Source organism: Lissotriton vulgaris, chromosome 5 (genome assembly GCF_964263255.1).
Source record: "Lissotriton vulgaris chromosome 5, aLisVul1.2, whole genome shotgun sequence".
NCBI lineage: Eukaryota > Metazoa > Chordata > Amphibia > Caudata > Salamandridae > Lissotriton > Lissotriton vulgaris.
In genome coordinates, this window is record NC_141693.1 from 1,249,540,852 (window position 1) to 1,249,564,818 (window position 23,967).

Genomic DNA, 23,967 nt, shown 5'->3' on the forward strand with positions numbered 1-23,967 from the left:
TGTTATTTTTTAACCCCCTGGGATTTTTGGTTTACCGGTTACTGGAGAGGGGTTTTCTTTCGTTATTTGGGAAACTGGAAGGGTATGTATGTGATGTAGTATGTTTTCCTTTATGACATTCCGAGAGAGCATTTGATGGAATGTAATATTGGCTTTGTAATTTAGGAAGTTACTGACCAGTGTAGAGAGAGACATCTACTACATCAATCAAAGAGGAAGGGTTCCCCTCCTGAAAGCTTATCTAGGTAGGTGTTCTACTAGCGAGACTTTAATGAGTGTAGTTAGTGATATATGCTATAACTTCTTGTGTTTTCTCGTTTCAGTTATCCCTTCCGTTGCTGTCCCTTCCCTTACCTTTCCCTCGCTTGATTGCATCTATGCTCTGTGCATGGTCATTCAGTCAAAGCGTGGGGAAATCAGAAGGTGGACCCCTTTGAGCATCACCCTGATCCTGAGGAGGTGACAATCGTGACACAACACCTCTAAATGAGACCACCGCTCTACCTTCGCCCAAGGGGAGCTCTCCAAATCATTGCCTAGCAGACATTCAACAGGCATGGTAAATCAATTATCTGATAAGTGCTCCCATGCAATCAACTCATAAAGCCCCTGCAATTCATTCAACTTGCTACCCTTCATCCAACCATCCAATGCTCTGCAAAAGTAGGACACATACTCCACCCAAGTACTTGACTCCAGCTTCTTGCAGTTTCTGAATTTCTGCCTGTACACTCTGAGGTCAACCCATACCTGGCTATCAAGGCTTCCTTTATTGGGGCATAGGACATCTGATCCTCAGTGGGTAAAGCTAGCAATGCCTCCCTTGCTTCACTGATAAAGCGGCCCCACAACCACTCTCTCCAATCTCTCTCGGGCACTCTGTGGGACCTCATCGCTACCTCATAGGCTTAGAACCACTGACCAATATCCTCATACTTCATGAAATCCTTAATTACTTCCTTGTGATTGTATACCTTCCCTTCTCCAGGCACTGATGGTGCACTCCCATCATGGGGATTAGACTCTAAACTGGATCTTGGCCTTTAGATCGAGCTCCCTCAACCCTCTTTCATGCCCTAAGAACATCTTTTTCTCCTCTAAGGCTAGTTTCTCCCTCTGAAATGCCAACTCCTTATCCTCCTTCCCCAGCCTGAGCTTTGTGAGCTCCAACTCAAGCATCCTGTTTTTTCGCTGTTCTCCAGCTCTTCTGCTGGAGACAGCATCTTTGAAGAGACACTGCTTGCTCCCCAGGAAGGTACTCTCCACCCAGGCAGACCCAATAGCTCATTCTGATGCTCCTCCAAATCCTCTCCCTCCACCATAGGCTCCTCGGTATGCTCAATGGCATTCCTTGACTCCAACCAGGTCCTCAGCGCCTTTTGGTATTCTTTCTCTCTGATGAGGCCTCTTACAGAGATTTTGAACTTTTTTCAAACAGCTTTAAGTTGTGGCACTGTGTAGGTATTAACCCTTTCCTCTTCAAATTCAATATCAACAGATGCAAGTGATGCTGGTTTTGACATGATGAAGATTCGCAGTTCTCAGTTGCAGGAAAATAAACAGTCCCAATGAAAAATTCCACCAAATGTATGTGGTTGCTTAATGGTCTGCACTATACCAGTAGTGTACACCAATCACTGTATGTAAGACACAAATGCAAGTCCAGATCCCGGCCGCCAATGTTAGAAATGAGGGTCTTTAGTTGGCAGAGTTAGGTGCTTTTGTCCAAATGGGGACCCTTGCTTCTAGTCAGGGTAAGGGGGATACACTTCTAAAATAACCCCTTCTCACCCCCTTTGTAGCTTTGCACGAGCAGACAGGTTTATCTCAGAGGCAGTGTGTAAAGATTTTGTGAACACATACAGTAATACAGTGAAAATACTACAAATGGACACCACTCCAGTTTAGAAAAATAAGTAATTTTTATCTAAACCAAAACAAGACCAAACAACAAAAATTCACAATACAGTAATAAAATATGACTTTCAGATGGTAGAAATAGATGAGTTCAGAGCAAATTGCAAATGCAACATTTTTCTCGCAAAGTATCTGGGATGCGTTACACAAACAAGCAAAGCAGGCCGCAGAGAAGGTGATGCGTTGGTTCCTTATACTCAGGGAAGGTGATGCGTCGGTTCCTTGCTCCGGGGGAGATGATGCGTCGGTTCCTTACTGCAGCGCAGGGGAGGTGATGCGTCAGTTTCTTACTGTGTGGGGAGGTGATATGTCAGTTTCTTACTGTGTCCCGCAACGATGCGTTAAACTGCAGTGCGCACGATGAAGAATTGTTGGACTTAGCCCTTCTTGCAGGGTCATCCCTGAACTTTTTGTCTTCCTCCTTGTTAGGTTAGGGGGCCTCTAGTTGGCACAGGTAGGAACTTGTGACAAAAAGGGACCCTTGCCTCTAGTTAGGGTAAGGGGGTACACTCCTAAAATAACCCCTGCTCACCCCCTTGGTAGCTTGGCACAAACAGATAGGCTTATCTCAGAGGCAGTGTGTAAAGCATTTGTGACCACATACAGTAAGCCAGTGACAACACTACAGATGGACACCACACAGTTGTATACTAAAAATAAGTACTCTTTATATAGATTTAACACAAGACCATAGACAACAAAAATACACAATACTATACTTAAGATGGTAGTTTTAGCTTAGTTCAGTTCAGTTCTTAAGATGCGACACTTTGCGTCAATGTACCTTACGATGCGTTGCGCTTCCACAACAAGCAATGTTGCAGCGATGGAAATGCAGTAAAGTTCCGGTGCAAAGAAATGAAGACGTGAAGATCTTCCAGATGCGGCACGCTTCTCTGATGATGCAAGAAGTCTTCGTTCGATGCGTCAACTGCAGCAGCGACACCCTTTGTTAGCGATGCAACGGCAACAGCCTCTGCAGCGACACTCTTCTCTGACGTTTGCGAGAAATTTCCGCACAATGCGACAACTACAGTGGCGACATCCAAGATGCGATGGCAGCGTCTCAGATGGCGGTGCGCTTCTCCAGGGAATGCGAGGCGTTTTACTCGAAGCAGTGCAATACGACAGCTACAGCTCCAACATTCACGATGCGACGGCAGCAGCAGTGACATAGACACGCTTCTTCGTTGTTGCAAGATGCTTCTCTTGATGCGGTGCAATACGACAGCTACAGCGGTGACACAGTCCCTTGGAGTTGCGACAGCAGCAGCAGCGACAGCGACACACTTTCTCTTCGTTGAGTCGCACTTCAAGCTCCTTGCAACAAGCAGTCCCTCAGAAGGCCCAAAACAGCTGCAGGCACTTGCAAAGAAAGCTGGGGGGTGGGGGGGGTTTGGAGTCTGTTGTCCCTGAGACTTCAGCAGGAGGAAAGCTCTTTTCAAAGCCCTTGGATCCTTCACAAGTTGAAAGTAAAGCACACAACGTTCTTTCTCCTCTCTTTGGCAGTCAGGCAACCACTGCAGGCCAATCCCCTAAGCAGCACTTCAGCTTAGGAATAGTATCTCCTCAGTTTCTTTAGGTTCCTCACCTCAGCAGAGGTTTCTTCTTGTAGCCCAAAAGTGTTCTAATTTCTTAGGATCAGGTTCCCAATACTTATACCCGCAAATCCTTTGACCTCTGAGGGTAGAGGGGCTTTTGCTCAGTCCAAACCAGTTCTGAAGCACTCTGACAAGACTCCCTTCCTTTCACAGTGCTGGGCAGAAACATCAGACGCCCCACAGAAGGTGGAACCAGCATTGTGGAGGGAAAGCACAGCCCTGGATCACTTTGTTGACATGATTCCTTCTCTTCTTTCACAGTGCAGGGCAGAGACATCAGCCGCACCACAGGAGGTGGAGCCAGCATTGTGGAGGGAAGGCACAACCCTATTCAGGTCCCAGGTGCAACTCCTCCCACCCATCTAGATGTAGATCTCTCTATTCACCACTGGGCTGACTCATTCTGTCTCTTGGAATCCCCCAGCCCTGTTACCCAAACTCCAGACAAGGAATACACAACCTAGCAGAGGCAGGCTTTGGATAGTTAGACAAGAAATACCTACTTTCCAAAAGTGGTATTTACAAACCCAGAATGTTAAAACCAACTTCACTAAAAGATGTATTTGATCATTCCAGGCATACTGAACTCGATTTTCTACCATGTTCCCTGAGTCAGTTAGGATTATAGAATGTAATAATCTAACTGCCCATTTTGGCCTATGGAGAACAGGTAGCCTTGCAATAGTGAAAAACAAAAATGGATGTAATTCACTATTAGGGCATGCCAAACACATCAGGGCTTGTCCTACCTTATTCTTACAATGCACCCTACCCTTAGGCCTACCATAGGGGTGTCTGGCATGAAAAAAATGGAAGGTTTAGGGACTGGCAAGTGGGTTCACTTGCTAAGTCAGCATGACAGTACCATACTGCACACAGGCTCTGCAATGGCAGACCTTAGACACATTTTACATGGCTGCTTCTGTGGGTGGCACAACCAATGCTGCAAGCCCACCAGCAGCATTTGGATTTACAAGCCCTGGGCAGGGCACACTCAGTGCACTATACAAGGGGGCTGACTAGTTAATCAAATATGCTAATCATGGACTCACTAATCCATAACAAGAATTTACAAAGGGAGCACTTGCACTTTGGCACTGAACAGCAGTGGCAAAGTGCCCAAAGCATATAGACCAGCAAAACGGAGTACCCACACAGCAAAACGACAGGAGGCAAAAGCAAGTAAACCAAACAAGCCAATCATGGAATCACTGATCAATACATTAATTTACAGTAGGGAGCACTTGCACTGTGGCACTGGCTTGTGATTGGCTGGAGCTGGCTGGTGTGCCTGGCTTCAGGAGTCAGGATGGGTCCGCCCCGGTGGTGAATGGAGAGATCTGCATGTTGATGGGAGGGAGGAGTGCACCTGGGACCTGAATAGGGCTGGGCCTTCCTTCCACAATGCTGGCTCAGCCCCCTGTGTGCGTCTGATGTCCCTAGCCTGCCCTGTGAATGGTTAGAGGGACTGAGCAAAACAAAGTGCTTCAAAACCAGTTGCATCTGGTTTTCCCTTAACCCTGTGCTAGGAGACAAAGGAAATGTGTATATAAAAAGGGGCTGTGACTCCATGGATGTTGTTCACATTGGGCCCGATTCACAGAATGAACTTAAGACTCAATCCTAAACTTACTACTGTTTTGGTATTCACAGATTGCACTTACTACTTTTGGTATTCACTGAATGAATTTACTACTTTTGGCATTCTGAGGTACCGGGTTTTCATGGACCCGGTGGTGCCAGGGGAACACCCAAAGACCTCTTGAGTTCTTCCTGTTTCGGACCACAGAAACACAGAGTCTTTTAGGTGATGTCAAGGATCGAGTTTATTGGCTGCAACCAGTAACAGGTATCCTAGAAGTACAACAGCATGAAGCGCATGTATGTTCTCAGGAGACTGCTCGTTTTTACAGAACCAGCCTTCTCTTTTTATACAAAATAATACACTTCAGGCAAAATTCTTTGTTTTACAGTTGGTCATATAAATATTTCTACTACAAAGGAAGAGCAGAGTCATGATGGCAAGCCCATATTTTAGTTTGTTCAGTTCGTGATGGATAACCCAGCAAGGCCCAGAACTTCCATCAGATATCAATGAACCTCCAATAAAATCGGGCACCTCCTCCTTGTAAAACCTATCATAAAGAAGAAACAGGGACAGGTGTGTGTGTGATTAGCCATAGCTTGCATGCGATGAACGGTTTATGACATGTTGTGCTTTGATGCTAATCTCGCTCGGCCATTGGGATGAGAACTGCCCGAACAGGTTTGGCTTGAGGCAGTGGAGTCAGCTCGCCCAGGTCACAGAGGAGTCAGCAAAGGTGTACGTGTCCTTTCAGATCGAATTCGGCCTTGGTCATTTTGACTATGTAAGGGCAATCACAAAATGGATGCCGCTCACAAAATGGAACCTGAGGGTTTAAGACAGAAACTATGATTTAAGGGTGATTGCGTCACTCAATCGTGACGCAAATGCATAGGTATAATGTCTCGATCATTACCGGTCTGCCGATACCAAAATCGTCATGATACGATGATATTTTCTGACACGAGTGTAGAACTTCGGTACCACACAATAGCAGGGTCCAGAATTTTCAGTACCACAGACCCTCCTTTTGCCCTTATATAGGCAATAACCTATACTCATGCTAATCTGAGTCCAGGTCTGTGTACATAAAGTCATTGAGATGCTGCTGTAGCATCATCCTCTTACTTAGTTCATCTCTTGATGCAGGCTTCCTTACACATGATGTAGCACAGAGGCCACATATTGCAGGAGCGCACTGTACACACAGGCAGAACATGAACAGGATGGCTAAGACCATTCCAATGAATATCAGAGTTTTCCATCCCCAGGCAGATATCAGTTCCCAGAACCACCCTATTAAGGACCAGTCCCCTTTATCCACGTGAATGGATTCAGAAATCTTATGCAGTTTGGAGATGGCCTGGTATACTGTCGGAGCGTTATCGGGGATAAAAATGCAGCAACTGGATTGGATCACTTTACATACCCCACCACGGTCTGCAAGTATGACATCTAGGGCAACCCTGTTCTGAAGAGTCATAAGGCGTTCCGACTGGAGCTCTGCAGTCAAGTTACTAAGGGCACCAGCCGTTTCAATCACGGCGGATTCAACTACCCTCGTCAATTGGCGAATGTTCCAGCTGTTCACCATAGGCCCCCAAAATGGCAGAAAACCTTTTGCGAAATCCCCAAACTCCTGTTCCGCAGTGTTGTCTTTACTCACAACACCTCTAACTGTCCTTGTCCGATGGTAATCTGCCTCGGCCGTGTAGGTGGGTGGCAACATGAACGAGATAAAACATGTGCCCGAAAAGTCAGGGGGCAGCCATGTGTATGCTCTATCATGGCAGACGAAGTAGGTACCCTTAGCTGCTAGGAACGAAGGGGAGGTCTGAGACGAGAAGACGTAAGTTTCAGTACAGACACTCTTCCCTAACTGAGCTCTAGGGTTTTTGCCATTTCCCTGCAGACATAGGTGACCTTGATGGGGTACTATCCAGATTGGGGAGGATATCTTTGCTCGCTGGCTCTCACTCAAGGGAATTCCATATTTAGTTATATTCCATCTACTGTAAGCCTTAAATTCATCTTTGGGGATCGTTCGATACGTGTCGATATCTCTGCTCATATTTCTTATCCCGCCACTAGTGCCTTGTTGCTCGAGTTGCTTCCCGTGGGACGTGGGGGATATGGTTCTATGGCAAATAGGAACATTGTTTGAAAGGCCCACAAGGAACCATAGTAGCTAAATGGCAGGACAAAATACGGGATACCCTTATCTGTTGTGTGTGGCATAAGTCCACATACCCAACAATTTGTTGTGTTCATTACAGACTGGTGCTGGTGTAGGAGCTGGACGAATGAGTTATTTATAAATTCTAATCTTCTGGCAGACTCGTGTTCAGGTAGAGGGTGAAAAGAGTGCGGGGAAACAGTAGGAGGAGGTGTGGGCTGTGTGGTGTGTGCAAATGATACTCGAAAGGTTAATAAAGCATAGCCCACCAAAAACATCATTATACTGCACAACATAAGAATGCATATTATTAAAAATCCTGTTTTTGCTACCACAGTGCATATTCTCTTTTCAAAGTTGGCTGATCTGGCAGGTCTCTCCATCTTGGGAAACTCCATCCTCTAAGTTGCTGCCCGCGGTGGGAGGTTGATTCTGCTAAGGAGTGCTTCTGTCAGTCCAGGGCAACTCCCTTGGACCAACCAGAACTGTCGTCCTAACCGTCTCCAGCTGCACTCCAAAGACTTTGGCAACCGCAACCCTAGCAGCAGAACCGGATGGCGGTTCGAAAATCAAAAATGAGCAAGTTTCTTGGATGAGAGGTGCACAATCAAAAAGAAAAACTTTTTATTTGTCCATAGTCATAGGTCTTGGCCTCAAGTTATAGCGGTTTCGACCAGGTGCTGTGTGGTCTAGAAACAGGAGTTCAGGCTCAGCAGTGTTCAATCGAATTGACGGAGGCACAGCTTCTTGTAAAATGTTATCGCTTTCCTTTTCAGAAGTAGTTCCTTTCAAACGTGCATCACTAAAGGGTAAGAAGCGAGGCACAGTCTCAGAGTCAGCAATTCCCTCCTGGACCCACCGGTCATATGGAAGGGGCAGAGAGACCCTCTTACAATGGTTCCCATGCACCCAATGTTTTTTCCCTTCAACTCGGACGGCGGATCTGGTCGAGAGAAGGACTAGATGGGGGCCGGTACATCGGGGCTGATCATTCTTCGTCCGCTGGAAATTCTTCACGAGGACATAGGTTCCAGGATCGATAGGATGTCCTGGAGCTTCAGAGGCCTGAGGTAGTGTGTCGTGGACCTGTTGGTGTAAAACACGCAATTTAGCCGTCAATTCATACAGATGGTCAAGCAGTACAGGATGCTCTATTTCACTGAACCTAGTGGGCCTTGGCACTCCCCATATGTTGGCCGGGCAGCCGAACACAATCTCATGTGGACTAAATCCCTCTAGAGTGAACAGTCATTCTTGTTGATAGGAGTGCCAAAGGCAGAGCGTCAGGCCATTTAAGACCTGTGCTTGCTTGAATCTTGGCCAGTTTCAATTTTAAAGTGCCGTTGTAGCACTCTACTAATCCAGCTGATTGGGGGTGATTTGCAGCGTGGAACTTCTGGTGTATGCCTAGCCCCTCACACACTTTCTTCATCACTCGTCCCACGAATTCACTCCCGTTATCACTCCAGACCATTCTAGGCATTCCAAACCTAGGGAAGAATTCTTTGGCAAGGGCTTTGGCTGTGGACAAGGAAGTATTGTCCTTAAGGGGCTACGCCTCCGCCCACCTGTGAAAGGCACAAAGAACAACGAGTACGTATTTCAGATTGTTGCACCTTTCCATGTGGATGAAATCTAGCTGCAAAACCTCGAACGGATACGTTGGAGGCGCAAAATGACCAGCTGGAGTTGGGGTTCCCCTACCAGGGTTGTACTTCAGACACACCATACAGTTCTTGACCACATTCTCTGCACATTTAGGGATTCCACTATTCTGCCATACTGGAGCTAACAACTTACAGATCCCTTTCACACTGATGTGAGCCATTCCATGAGCCATTGTCACCACTGCAAGCACGTACGCATCGGGTAACAACCATCTCTGATGCTCTGACAATTCAATCCAACAACCATTTGCATCCAATTTACCCTTACTTTCTCTCCATTCATTCACCTCTTTCTCTGTGGCTTCGGCTTGGATGGACTTCACACTCTCAATCGTATCTTCACACATACCAACATCACCAATCCATCTCGCAGGGCCTGCAACATACATTCGACTCATCACAATCCTTGCAGTCTCTTTCGCAACTTCATCCGCAAACGCATTCCCATGACCAACATCATCCGTCACCTTTTTGTGTGCACTGCATTTCACAATCGCAACTTGTAGTGGCAAGGTCAGTGACTCGAGAAGCTCATTCACTAACTGACCATGTTGGATCTTAGTACCATGCGATGTCAAGAACCCACGTTCACGCCACAATCGTCCAAAACTGTGAGCCACACCAAAGGCGTATTGGCTGTCCGTGTACACATTCACTCGTTTTCCTTTCGCCAACACACATGCTCTTGTAATTGCAATCAACTCTGCTGATTGCGCAGAATTGTGTGGGATACGTGCAGCTTCAATGATCGTATGCAATGTTGTCACAGCATATGCTGCAGTCGTATCACCATTCGGCAACTTGAAACACGAACCATCAACCCATAAAGTATCATTACATTCAGGAAGAGGAGTGTCCTGTAAATCTACTCTCCCTTTTGTCTCTTCTTCTGTTCTAAAACAGCAGTCATGTTCTTCGACCTCATCTGTCTCTACTGGAATGGGCAATAACGTGGCTGGGTTTAGTGTGTCACACCTCTTTATGTGTATGTGACTCGCTAACAGTGTCAGCTCATAACTTGACAATCGAGCACTAGTTAAGTGCTGTGTCCTTGTTCTGTTTAGCAAAATGTCTACTGCATGTGGGACCCTGACGATTAGCGTATTGTTCATTACTAACCCAGCAGACTGTCGAATACAAACAGCTGCTGCCGCAGTGGCACTCAAGCAACTTGGCAATGCCTTAGCTACCGGATCTAAAGTCGCTGAAAAGTACGCGCATGGACGCTGTTTGCCCCCAAAAGACTGTGTCAGGACTGATAATGCGCAACCTTCCCTCTCATGGACATATAATGTAAAAGGCTTACTGTAGTCGGGGGTACCCAACACAGGAGCCGAACACAGTGCATCACGTAATTCGTAAAAACTTTTCTGACACTCTTCAGACCATGGAAACGGTTTTGGTGTATCTTTGCAAGTTAATGTCACCAAAGGTTTGGCCAACAAGGAGAAATTCGGTATCCATTGTCTGCAATATGATGTAATGCCCAAGAAAGCACGCACTTCTCTCTGTGTCCTTGGGACACTCAATTTTGCAATTGCCTGAATTCTCTCTGGGGTCAGCTTCCTTCCCTCCTTCGATAAGATGTGACCTAAGTAGGTCACTTCTTGTCGACAATATTTTAATTTTGAAAGGGAGACTTTGTGGCGCAGATCACATAAATGACGCAACAATGACAAAGTGGCTTGCTTGCAAATCTCCTCAGTATCTCCAGCGACCAGCAAATCATCTACGTACTGAATAAGGGTCGCGCCATCAGGTAGAACAATCGTGTCAAGCTGTGATTTCAGAGCCTGACTGAATATTGATGGACTTTCACAGTAGCCCTGAGGAGCGCGTTTGAAGCAGAAACTTCAGCCTCCTAAATTGAAGCCAAAAATATCTCTGCTCTCTTCGGCAATCGGGATGCTGAAGAAAGCATTCTTCAAGTCAATCACCGAGAACCAAGTGGCTGAAGCTGGAATCATACAGCCTGATTCATGAAGTAAAATTGCGCCCGCAATCGCTGCGAAAATGCAAATGCGGGCGCAATTTCCGTAATCGGCATTCAACATCAAAATAGCGAAATCGCAAACACAGATTTGCGAATTCGCTAATATATTCGCAGAATCCCGGCAGGTGAGCATTGGCGATTCGGAAATTGCGACACACCACGGATTCTGCGAAAATAATAGCGAATTCGCTATATAATCGCAATCGGTATTCAAGAAAAATCGCAATTAGCGAAAAACCCAAAAATCGCTATTTGCATCGCGCAAAATAAGGACAACTCAAAGCAGGTGGTAACCATGAAAGCCATGCAAAAAAAACTTTCAAAAAACCGTTGTCCTATCACCAACAGGTACTGGCCTGACCAATCACACATAAGGACCATCATCAGCAGCAGCATTAGGAGTCCCACAATGCCAGGAATGTACATGGTGGTGAGGCGTCGAAGGCTAGAGCGATTAGCACGGAGGAGACGCAGGATCCAGGACAGGATATTCCGCCAGCGGGTCACCTTGCTGGGCCAAACCAGAGAGCAGATATATGCTAAATACAGGCTGAATGGGGAAATGATAATGCAGCTAATACAGGACCTTGACCCCCTGATGCAGCACCCAACAAGCCGTACCAATGCTGTGCCTACACATGTGCAGGTATTGTGTAGCCTGCACCTCCTGGCCTCCGGGAGTTTCCAGGGGATAGTAGCGGCTGCTGGGGGGATATCCCAGCCCACCATGTCACGCTGCCTCCACACTTTTGTTGACGCCATGCTCACCCAGCTACACCGTCACATCAAATTCCCCGCCAGCCAACAGGAATTGGACATGACCAAGCTACAATTCTACAATGTAGCCTATTTTCCACATGTGCTCGGATGCATAGACTGTACCCACGTCGCCATCTGCCCACCAGCTGGCATGGAGTATATGTTCCGCAATAGAAAGTCCTACCACTCCCTCAACATCCAGATGGTCTGCAATGCTAAGACATACATCACTGACATTGTCGCACAGTACCTAGGGAGTACCCATGACTCCTTCATTTTCTGGCACAGCGGCCTCCACACACGACTGGTCAGGGGAGAGTTTGGGGAAGGACACCTACTTGGTAAGTACACTTTGTTGAAAATGTCACATTGCTAAGATGTAACAGCGCAGCACAGGCAATCACCATCTGCTCCTCTCATTCAGGTGACAGTGGCTACGCCCTCCGTGAATACCTTCTGACCCCATACCTCAACCCTGCTACACCCCAGCAACGGCGCTACAATATTGCACACATACGGACAAGGAATTGCATAGAAAGGACATTTGGCCTGCTCAAGAGCAGGTTCCGCATACTGCACAAGACAGGTGGGGCCATGTATTACTGTCCAGAAAAGTGCTGCCGCATTGTGGCTGTCTGCGCAATACTACATAACATTGCAACCAAGCGCCGGATACCTGTTGACATCTCTGGCAGTGAATCTGAGGGGGACAACCGGCCACCTGCACATGCGCGCGATGCACATGGGGAGAACCCAGCAGAAGGGCACCGACGTCGCAACCACATCACAGTGAACAGTTTCTAGTACAACCACTTCCATCACCCCACAAATCAACAATGCATGCAAAATGTAATGATGACACAACGCTAATGTGTGTAGCAAAATAAATGTATTTGTTCAATTCACAAAAATAAAAATAAGGTTCCAGTCCAAATAACTACAACAAACAGTATTACGGCATACTGCTGTGTATCACTACATGGCAGGCTTAACGTCAGCCTGTGCCAATGATAGTGTGAAGTTCTCAGGAGCGCCTACTGCGCGTTGCGCCATAGCGCCTCTGAGGGGCATCCTCCTCCGGGGCTTCAGGCCCTGGCGTGGGCCTGGTGCTGCGGCTGTGTGGTGGGACCTGTGAGGCAGAGTGAGAGCTGACGCTGGACGCCCCCTCACTCGCATCATCACCCCCCACAACGGATGGAATTGCTGGAGGGTGTAGTGCAATGACGGCCGTGGTGAGGTGCTCCAGCACCCTAGTCATGTCCTCGCTGCACTGCACTAGCTGGTGCTGCTGGGTCAGGGAGCGCCGCTCCAACAGAGCAGTAGCATTTGCTGCTACATAACTTGCCCTGCTGTAAGAGGCCAGCCGGGTCATAAGTTGGCGGTGGCGCCAGCGTGCTCCACTGCGCTGTCTCGACATGGCAGCGGTGTTGGCCTCCATGGCTGCAGCCATGCGGGTCATTCCCTCACCCACACCTGCCATGGCTGCAGTCATGTTGTCTAATCGTTCACCCACACCTGCCATGGCTGCCCTCATGCCGTCCATGTGGCCTGCAACTGTGGCCAAATTGCGCCCTATCATATGCAGCTGCAGCTGGATAGCTCCTTGCTGTTGTGCCTGGCGCTGGTGAATCCGAAGCATGCGTCTCTCAACGCTGAGCCGCGCCAGTCCCTGTTCATTGGCCCGCCTGCTTGCTGGAGTGGAGTGCTGGCGTGACCTGCCACGCCTGCCCTGCTGGCCTGAGTGTGTGGCTGGCCGCTGTGTGGAAACTGGCGCAGCCCCGGATGTTGAGGCGACAGCTGCTGGGGGTATGACCGCAGGTGTTGCAGGTGCGCCAGATGCAGGGGGTGTGACTGCTGGTGTGGCTGGTGTACAAGATGCAGGGGGCACAGTGGTGACTGCCCTGGCTGCGGCTCTAGGTGGAGCAGCGGTAGCAGGTGGCACGATGGTGGCTGGCCTGGCAGCGGCTGTGGGTGCTGCACCAGTCGCAGGGGGGACACTGCAGGTGGTTCTTGCTGCTGGTGTTGATGCAGGGGCTGGTGCCTGGGTTGGTGGTGGCACCTCCTCCTCCTCCTGGACCCCCTCATCGATTTGCAGCCTTTCGCTGTCGCTGCTTTCGCCACCTGTGGGGGTAAGTGGTGGATCATTAGTTGCATGTATCTGGCAGACGTGTAGTTGCTACATGCATGCTGGGTGACATTCCCTGAATGGCAGTGGCTTTGTGTGCTTTGGGACCTGTCTGGCTGCATTGTGGTACTACAACATTGTGGCCAGACTACATCTCCCACAATGCTTCAGGACATTCCTTGATGTGCAACTATGGCATGCCTATGGGACATTGGGGGAGCCTATTTGGTCATGGACATCCATAGGGGGCAGGGTCGCAGTCGCATGCCACTTACCTTGGGTGTCTTGGGTGGTGCGGGATGAGTCTAGTTGTGTAAATCTTACACAGGCCTCCTTCTCCAGGGTGTCCTCCACCTGGTCCTCCATGGCAGTATTGGGTGGGACAGTTGGTCCTCCTCCTCCAGTGCCCGAGGACTCCCCAAGGCGCGCCGCCACCTTCTCCTTGGCACGGCCTCGGAGGTCGTACCAGCGCTTCTTTAACTCCTCGAGGGACCTGTCCGCCACTCCCACGGAGTTCACAGTCGAGGCTATCCCCTGCCATATCCTGCGCTTCTCCTGTTCAGGGACCCTCCTTGAATCTTTGCCAAACAGTCTCTCATGGTTTGCCACCACCCCCTCTATCAGGTGTTCTAGCTCTGGCTCCGAAAATTTTAATTTTCTTTTGCGCCCAGACGAGCTGCTGGTGCCAGGTGCAGGTTCCTCAGCCATTGTAGCAGGGTTGTGGTTCTGTGGTTTTCTCCTGAATAGCTGCAGCTCTCCAAATTGCTCCCTCTCTGTCAGCCTCACTGTGGAGAATGGTGGTGGGAACCGGCAGCTTCCTGGTTGTGGTGTCATCACTGGGCTCGAAATGCGACTTCCCGTTTTCCCGATCTCGCGAGTTTGCGATCTCGCAAATAGCGATATCGCAAATAGCGATACCGCTATTTGCGAGCTCACAATCCCGGCTCGGGTAGCCGAAAATAGTGATTTTTCTGCGATTATCGGTCATCGCTAACGGAATTTGCGATCGCGTGCGAATCGCTTTTTTTATCGCAATTCTTTATGAATTCGGATTTGCGATTTCTGAATAGCGATTCGCTTTTTTTCGCTATTACAGAATCGCAAATGCCGATTTGCATGAATATGGCGGATAGTCATTAAGGCAGTAATATCAGGAACAACTGGAAACTGTGGCACAACAATCTTATTCACTTCTCTAAGATCAATCACGAACCTATAGACAGGTGGTTGGGAAGGATCAGTACGCTTTAAAACCGGCAGAACAGGACTATTGCAAATGTTGCCTGTTGTCTCTTCAATGACATCTTTCTCAATCAGATCGTAAAGGATTGCTAACAACGCCTTTTCACCTTCGCTAGAGATCTTGTATTGGGGAATACGTGGCAACCTAACATTGGCTTTCAATGTTATAACATATGGCGCTATTTCCAAAAGACCCACATCATTAGAGCCAGTAGCCCAAAGTATATCTGGAAGAGAAGACAATTCTGTTGGAATTTTTTCCCTCGACAAATATATTGGAGAAACCACTTTCTTGCCCAGTGTAAGTTGTACTCCCGAAGGAGAACAGTACAACGTCGCATATAGTCTCTTTAACAGATCCAATCCCAACACGTTTTCACCACAACCTGTTGTAAGAATGAGGGGTGCTTCTAATTCACATGGCCCAACAGAAAGGGACATAGGACTAGAGATCGGGTTCCTAACCGGGGCGCCAGAAAAACCTACTGAAACGTTCATTTCGCCAGACAAAGGTGCGCCAGGGAGCTTTGAGTGCATAATAGAACTCTTTGTAGCACCAGTATCCAACAGAAAAGGCTCTGACACACCTGATGTAATCACCTCAACATAAGGTCCATTCTGATCTACTGGAACTGAAACAACTCCCTCTCTTTGTCCATGGCTGTCCTAGCAATCATTACCCTCATTCTCCTTTTCTGCATAGTAGTCATCAGCATAGTACTGAGCTGTCCTAGAAAACGCATTATTCTGTTGGTCAAAACTGTTCATAGAATTCTGAGGCGGGAAAGAAGGAGCATTCTGGGGGAGATTTCCACGGCCCCTACCTCTAGGAGCCTGTTGAACACCTCGCCCTCTTGCACCAGAAACACCATTCATACGCCGTAACAAAGCCGGACAACTACTCTTAAAATGACCCTGTTCCTTGCAGTACACACACTGATTCGGACCATACGGTAAACGCTGTTGAGAAGACTCGTTTCTTTGCGAGTTTTTCGAATACTGCTGGAGTTGCAACCAAATTGCGAAATTTGCGACTTCGCAAATAAAATCGCAGAATCAAGGTGGAACCCCCTTTGCGATTCTGAAACAGCGAATTTCCACTGATTCTGCGAATTCATTTGCGAATTCGCAAAAAATCGCAACCCAAATGCATGAAAAATCGCAATTAGCGAAAAAGCTCAAAATCGCTGATTGCGAGGCGCAATTTAAGGAGAACACAAACCAGGTGGTAACCATGAAGTTCAAAATTTATTTTTTTAAAATTTAAACTAGATACAGGTGCGGGGCTGAACAAACACACTTAAGGAGACACAGTAGGTGCATGAGGACATTCACAATGCCAGACTCTACATTGTGGTAAGGCGGCGAAGGCTCCAGGCTGCAGCCAGGAACAGACGCAGGATCCAGGAGTGCATTTTCCGGCAGCGGATCACACTCCTTGGCCAGGCTGAGGAGGAAATCTACTCGAAGTACAGGATGAATGGGTCAATGATTACCAAGCTAATCCGGGACCTTGACTCCCTGATGCAGTACCCAACAAGGAGGACCAATGCCGTGCCCACCTATGTCCAGGTCTTGTGCTGCCTGCAGCTCCTGGCCTCCGGAAGCTTCCAGGGTGTAGTTGCAGTTGCAGGGGGGATCTCCCAGAGCACACTGTCCCGCTGCCTAAGGAGTTTCCTGGACGCCATGCTGACCCGGATACACCATTACATTACATTCCCAACCACCCAACAGGACTTTAATCAAACAAAGCTACAATTTTACAACATTGCGCAATTCCCCCATGTAATTGGATGCATTGACTGTACCCACATCCACATCTGCCCACCCGCTGGAACAGAATACATGTACCGGAACCGCAAGTCCTACCACTCACTGAACATCCAGATGGTCTGCAACGCAAAGACAATCATCACCGACATAGTGGCACAATACCCGGGAAGCACGCATGATTCCTTCATATGCCAGCACAGCGGCATGCACACACGCCTGGCCAGGGGTGACTTTGGCGAAGGACACCTCCTAGATATGTACACATGCCCACAAACAGTACGTCGAGACCATGTAGCTGCGCATAACAGGCACTGACCCTCTGCTCCTTTCATTCAGGTGACAGCGCCTACGGCCTCTGTGAGTACCTCCTCCCCCAGCCTCTCAGCAATGCGTTATTTGGCATGACCTCTGAGGTCGTGCCACCTCTTTTTAAGCTCATCAATGGAGCGCTGGGTCACTCCAACAGAGTTCACCTTGGACCGGATGCGCAGTCAAATGCGCCTCTTGTCGGCTTCAGGCACCCTCCGGGATTCCTTGCCAAACAGCTGTCATGGTCCTTGGATACTCCCTCGATGAGGAACTCCAACTCCTTTTCCGAAAATTTAATTTTTCGCTTTCTGCCAGGTCCACTGCTTCCTGCTGCTTCCTAGGACATTCTATTTTGGTGTTTGTGTCCTGTTGTGGTGCTGCAGGATGTGTCTTGTGGAGCTCTGGGCTGTGCTTCTTCCACTCTCAGGCTCTGTGTTCTGAATGAGTGAGGGAACTGCCTACTTCCTGGTTGTGATGTCATCATTGTGCTCGAAATGCGACTTCCCGTTTTTGCGATCTCGCAATTAGCGAGATCGCAATTTGCGATTTCGGTAATTGCGACGTCGCAATTTGAACATGGAAAACTGGCGATTCTGCGATTTTTGTGCGATTTTGCGAAAATCACAATAGGCAATTGCGGCCGACTGCGATTCGCTTTTTTTAGTCGCTTTTCTTGATGCATCCCATTCTGCGAATTCTAAATTGCGATTCGGTATTTTTCGCAATTGAAAATTTGCAGAATCTGGGCTTGATGCATCTGGGGGCATGTGCAGTATGGTCTGGGTGCGGGGTGGCCTGCAGCCAACCCATTGTACCCAGTCAATGTACAATTATTATCAGCTACACACACTGTCTGGAATGTGCAGTTTAGCTCTGGGAGCAGAGCCCCTTTCTGCAGCCCATGTTCAAAGAATTCACTGCTCATTAACTTGCCGCATGTTAAAATTGCGATTTCAGAAGCCCAACCAAGCAGCGCTCTCGTTTCTTCATTTGCTCTTTTCCCATGAACTTTATTTTCTGTATTCATAATTTTGACACATGTAATATTTTTCTAAAGGGAATGTGTCCAACCCTTTGAACTTCCCTCAATTCCCATACACTTAAAAGATACTCACCATGCCCCCTTTGGCTGTAGAGATTGTTTTGCCTATGGTGCCAAAATCACAATTTCAGTTTAAAGGACTAATTTTGTGATTTAAAAATAGCTGTTTTCTCTTTCAAACAAGCATATGCAATCCAATAGGTCTCGGATTAGGAAAGTTTGAGCTATTGGTATTGTAAACGACAAATTTTTTATCTATGTGCTGGTTTTGAAAATAGCAAAATGAATAGCTTTGTCATTTACAATGCCAATACTTTTAACTTTCACAAAGTGACACCTATAGCATTTGTATTGCAATATGTGTTGTATATACGTGACTTAGATGTATTGATATTACAAATAACAATTGCTTTTATTTTTCTTTGATAATTAATACTTAAATAAAAGTTATTGTAATTTATAATGGCAATAGCTTAAACTTTTGTAAATAACTTTTGTAAAGATTATGTTCAGTGTATTTTATTGTGACGAAAATCCAAGAACAGAAGTGAAATATTAACATCTTTTTCTGACTTTTGTAATAAAGCTTAAAACATTGAGAGAACATATTTGAACCAGTTGTTGAATAGTTGCACAGATTGATGCTGTGGTGGTGCTGAGTGATGTTGTGGTTGCGACGAGCGATGCTGTGGCGTTCAGTGATGCTGTTGAGCGCATAGTGATGTTGTGGTGCCCCTGAGTGATGCAGTCGTGGTGCTGAATGATGCTGTGGTGATGCGATAGATAGATAGAGTGTAATTATGTGGCATGTAACTATGTGGCACTGACTGCTATTTGGAGTGTATGTTGCATTGAGTGCAGTGTAATTATGTGGAGTGTAATTATGTGGCACTGAGTGGTATTTGGAGTGTATGTTGCGTTGAGCGCAGTGTAATTTTGTACATTATAATTATGTGGCACTGAGTGGTATATTGAGGAGTGTACGTTTTATTCAGTAGAGTATAATTGTGTGACGTGTAATTATGTGGCACTGAGTGGTATTGCATGGAGTGTGTTGCATTCAGTAGAGTGTAATTATGTGATGTGTAATTATGTGGCACTGAGTGGTATTTGGAGTGTATGTTACGTTGAGCGCAGTGTAATTATGTAGCATATAATTATGTAGCACTGAGTGGTATTGTATGGAGTGTACGTTGCATTGAGTGCAGTGTAATTATGTAGAATATAATTATGTGGCACTGAGTGGTAATTGGAGTGTGTGTTGCATTCAGTGCATTGCATCCCTAACACATGAGCGCTCTACATGGAGGGGATAATGCAGCAGACGAGAATGGAACCCTCGGCATGTTCCCTGACAGCATGTGTCCCTGCTTTAGGTCCCCACCGCGCCCCTAGCACGAGAACGCCCCCACCCTAGAGTAAGTAATGCAGCGGATAGTGCTACTAACACAGACTGGAGTACTGTGCTGACTGCTAATGCCGAGGCTACCTTGAGTAGTAAATCATGTCACCCTCGCCTGCACTGAGGAGCAACTACTTATTGCTAAGCCAATTAAATTCGGCTTGCCCCTAGCAATACCCCACTGCTAATAGTAATACCGCTTTCAGCAGTAATAGCTGATAATCTGGTGGCACGGAGCAGTACCTACTTACTGTACCACTACTCATACCACCGGAAATTAACAGCAACCCGCATGGAACCTGGCCCCCAATGCAACTGAACTACGGTGCAAATACCACTGTTACCCAGCAATAAACCCCCTGTAAAAGCAGTTTCTAGCACTGCTGCTGCAAGCTCTGATCAGCAAACCCACCGCTCTTACAGCCTGTCCTCCGGAGTGCCACTATGCCAATAATTCTAGCCCTGATCAGTAAATACACTGTTAACACTGTGGGCCAAGTGCCGAAGATCGCACCAAGCAAAAGGACCTTGCAGCTACTACTCGCTCTGAGCAGTAACTGTATTTGCTAGATACTAGCAGCCCAACGACTCCTAACCCTGTCTGCGCCAACCGGCAAGCATAACTCTTTAACTGCTAAATCTGTTCAATTAACTCTAAACAACCATGATCAAATGCCAGCCCCGAGCAGAACAGGCTGAAGCACTCCGCAGTAACCACACTGCTAGTCCGGCATGCCTCCAGCAGTAAGCGCACTGCCACTACGGTCCACCCTGAGCACACATAATATACATTTGTTGATGGGACGGAGCAGAAGATGTGCTACTATCACCCTGCAAGTGGCAACAAGCTCAGTTTCCGGGCTGTGAGGAGACCTAGGAGGGCGGGGCCTGCCCGTGCATGCGCGCCATTTGTACTTTTTGTTCTGAAGAGCCCCGATTAGAAATGCCGGGCATGCGCGAGCAGCCCCCGCCCTCCCAGGTCCGGCAGCTGAAGTCCCGGGGCCCGGGTGAAGAACATCGGAAAGCACTGCGGGGCTCCCATGTCTAAGGGGAGAGCCCCACATCGTGCTGGCCTGGCAGAGGAGCTCGAGTGCTCCCATGATAAGCCCCGCGTGTGCCAGATGATTCACAGATTACACCAGCGCAGCGACAAAAACCCGGTGAGGTAAGGGGGGAGGGGTGGGGGGGTGCGCACGTGTGTGTGTGTGTGTGCATGTGTGTGTTATCTGCTTCCTGGCAATGTGGGACAGGAGAGGTGCACGCCATGTGAGTGAACATGCGCGCTCACATGGGGGAATCTCCTGCGCGTGCACATCCCCTGTCTCAGATTCCCAGAAAGTGGGCAACAATAGATACTTTGTGGATGCAATGCTTCGCATTGCTTTCTCCAGCTCGACCTAAAAAGGAGCTTTCAACCTCTCTGATGTAGCTCGCTACTCCTACGGCCAATTAATACTCAGCATACCCCCCCCCCCCCCCCATGGCCTCACAATTTTTTTTCAGCACAGAAAAAGTGTGATTTGTACTCTAAATCGCAATTACAAGATTTTCGTGAACTAATCACACGCAGAAATGTCCATAGTCTAGTGGAACATACATATGTAAGTCTCATTTAATTTTTAGTTTTCCGGCTTTTTCTTTATATAATTTGCTGAGTGGAGTTTCATGAGAATCCAGCAGTTCTTGCAATTGGTTTGGAAATTAGCTGGGGAAAATTTGGAATTCGGAATATTATTTTTAACGCACTAATAATGCTCAAAATCGAGCTTTCAGGTACTAAACCCTTTTATGCAACTCCTGTAAGAGAAAGACACTCCTTCTTGGAGCTTCATGGAGGTAGCGTAAAATCAAAGAGAGAATAGTTGTGGGGGAAAAACAAGTTTTCAGTTTTTTTTTTAAACATGTATGGTCAGCTGCAGCTCGGAAAGTTGGAGAGAAAATATTTCATAACTTGGCTCCTGCAGCAATTACCGTACCCTACCTTTCAGTAAATTACCTGATTTGGGGAGGAGAATAGAATACCACAAGAATTAGAGGACCACATTTTTCTCGAATGTAAATGGAATTTGAATAGTTTTTGGTACCACAAGATGAACAGCTCTGTGGATATGAGACAAGACCTTCATTTGAATCATCTTTTCAATGGACAACAAGTGAAGATCTTTTAATTGGGATGAAATAGAACTGGGTCTGAGGAAATGCAGTAGTTGGTCTGGCTGCAGAGTTCTGTACCTCCTGGAAAATGTCTTTTTGGCCCCACTCTCTATATTTGCCATTATTGACTGATACATTCACTAGAGGGGATTTGGCTAAATTATTATTTTTCAAGATTTTGTGTACTTCAATCATGTAATACAAGTGGTACAAAGTTCCCCGAGAACGTTAGAGAGGGAGTGTGTGAATAAGTACTAAGAGAGTGGAGGCAGGGAGCAGCAGGCTCCCTTGTCAGAACTGAGAGGCCGCACACACCCAGCGAGCTAGATGTCAAGCTTCATCATTGGCCTCTTGCTCCTCGTCAGACTGGCGCTGCAATGTCTGACGGGCGCCTTAAAGGCGCTCTTTGTCGGAGTTCTTTTGTTCCAGCCAATGGTTGTGTGCGTGTGAGGGGGAAATGGGGGTGTAGTCGTGTGGGGATAGTGATGATAAAAAAGGTGAATCAATTCACAAGGACTTTTATTCGCGTGACTGATTCCCTTGGTTAAAAGGTGGGAGGAGAGATAGAGGCTGTAAGGGGCACAGTGGAACTACCTCAACCCTCTGATCAGGTCGACATGTTTCTTGCTTAATTTTGCAATTCCTCAGGACCTCAAGTGAACAGTACTACACAGTGAAAAACCAAAAGTAAAGATAAAAGGAATCAATACAACCTCTCTGGGTCTGTAAGGGTGCAGGCCTAGTGGTTCTGCGGTAGAGGGTTGACCTAGAAGAGATGTGAGACAACAAGCCAAGTGACTTATAATGGCGCCATCACCTCATCCAGCAGTAGGTAACCCTTGCTCTCTTAAAGAATTCACACACTCCAATCATGTGGCACAAAAAAGTAGAGAAGGAACAATCACATTTTTGGGGGGGAACAGCGATGGAATGTTAACCACAGAATCACTATTGTAGATTCTGTAACATATGACAAGAGTTCGCAATTGAAAATATGTAATAATTCATCATTCTTCTCATAAATATGGTATTTTTTAAATCGTTAATTCTGGTGCTGTTCCACAACACTTCACTAAGCTTTCCTAAAGTTCGATTCACCGCATCTACATCAAAAACTGCTTAATGGATATTCATCAAACCTAGATGCAACAAAGTGGTCTGGTCCATTTTGTGAGGATTTATTGCTGCTTTCCTTCCACAGTTTTTGCAAAAGTGCCCCAAATTTCTCTGAATCAAATTGAAGAATAATGAATTTTATTGGTTGAGGGCTTTTTCCCCTGTCTGTTTAATACGGATTTGAGGAGGGTTTGCAGATCCAAGCAACCTGATTAGCTAGTTGCAAGTTACATTGTTTGTGTTTCGGCAATTAGACATGTCCGCAGAACTGTGTTGTGAAAATATTGGGGGTGAAGTGTAATGAGCAAAGGGGAGTAATCCCTGATCCAAGGGGGCATGGGAGGACCAGTGATACCAGTGATGTCCTACTACACAATTGAAAATGTACCCTGTTTTCACTGCAGGATCGACAGTTTCTGCAAAGGCTCTGCAGATCCACGAGCCTCCGTTTAGAGAGAGGCCGGAAGGTCCGGAAAATGTAACAACTGGTCCTCAACAGTGGATTTGGAGCACCATTTTGGATCTGCAAGTGCACATTTGTAACAGGCAGTTTAAGAACAGAGTAAGGAAAAAAAGTAATAACGCCACCAAACACTGTGCCCAGCTCAAGCCCATAGGTAATAGTCTCAGACTGCAGAGGGTGGAGACGGCACAGTGGGCGGATACAGTGCCTGGTCAAAAGTCACTCAAGGCAGAGAACCCCATCTACACATGGTTGAACCCTATTTGCTATGAGCATAGATGACTGCAAAGTGGTTGAACGACAGACCCCGCCGATGACCAGGCCCTGTCAATAAATCCTGCTGTGAAAACAATTTGGCCATTAGCCACAGGGTTTGGGTGCAGGGCCTACAAGAAGGCTAGGCCCTTCAATGCGCCCTCCTATTGCATGGCTATTGGATGAGTATAGTAAGGTAAAACCTCAATGTGGTTGGGAATGGAGTGTGGCAAAATGGCAGGGTCTGCAGCCAGCCACCACTGCACATGGCTAATGAATCTGTGATTGAGCTGAGACTGCGCCAATGTTTGAAAAGGACACGATTAATGGCAAGATCATGTGGTAAATCCCTTCTAAACGTGTTCAAAGGCCCTGCACCTTGGTCTTA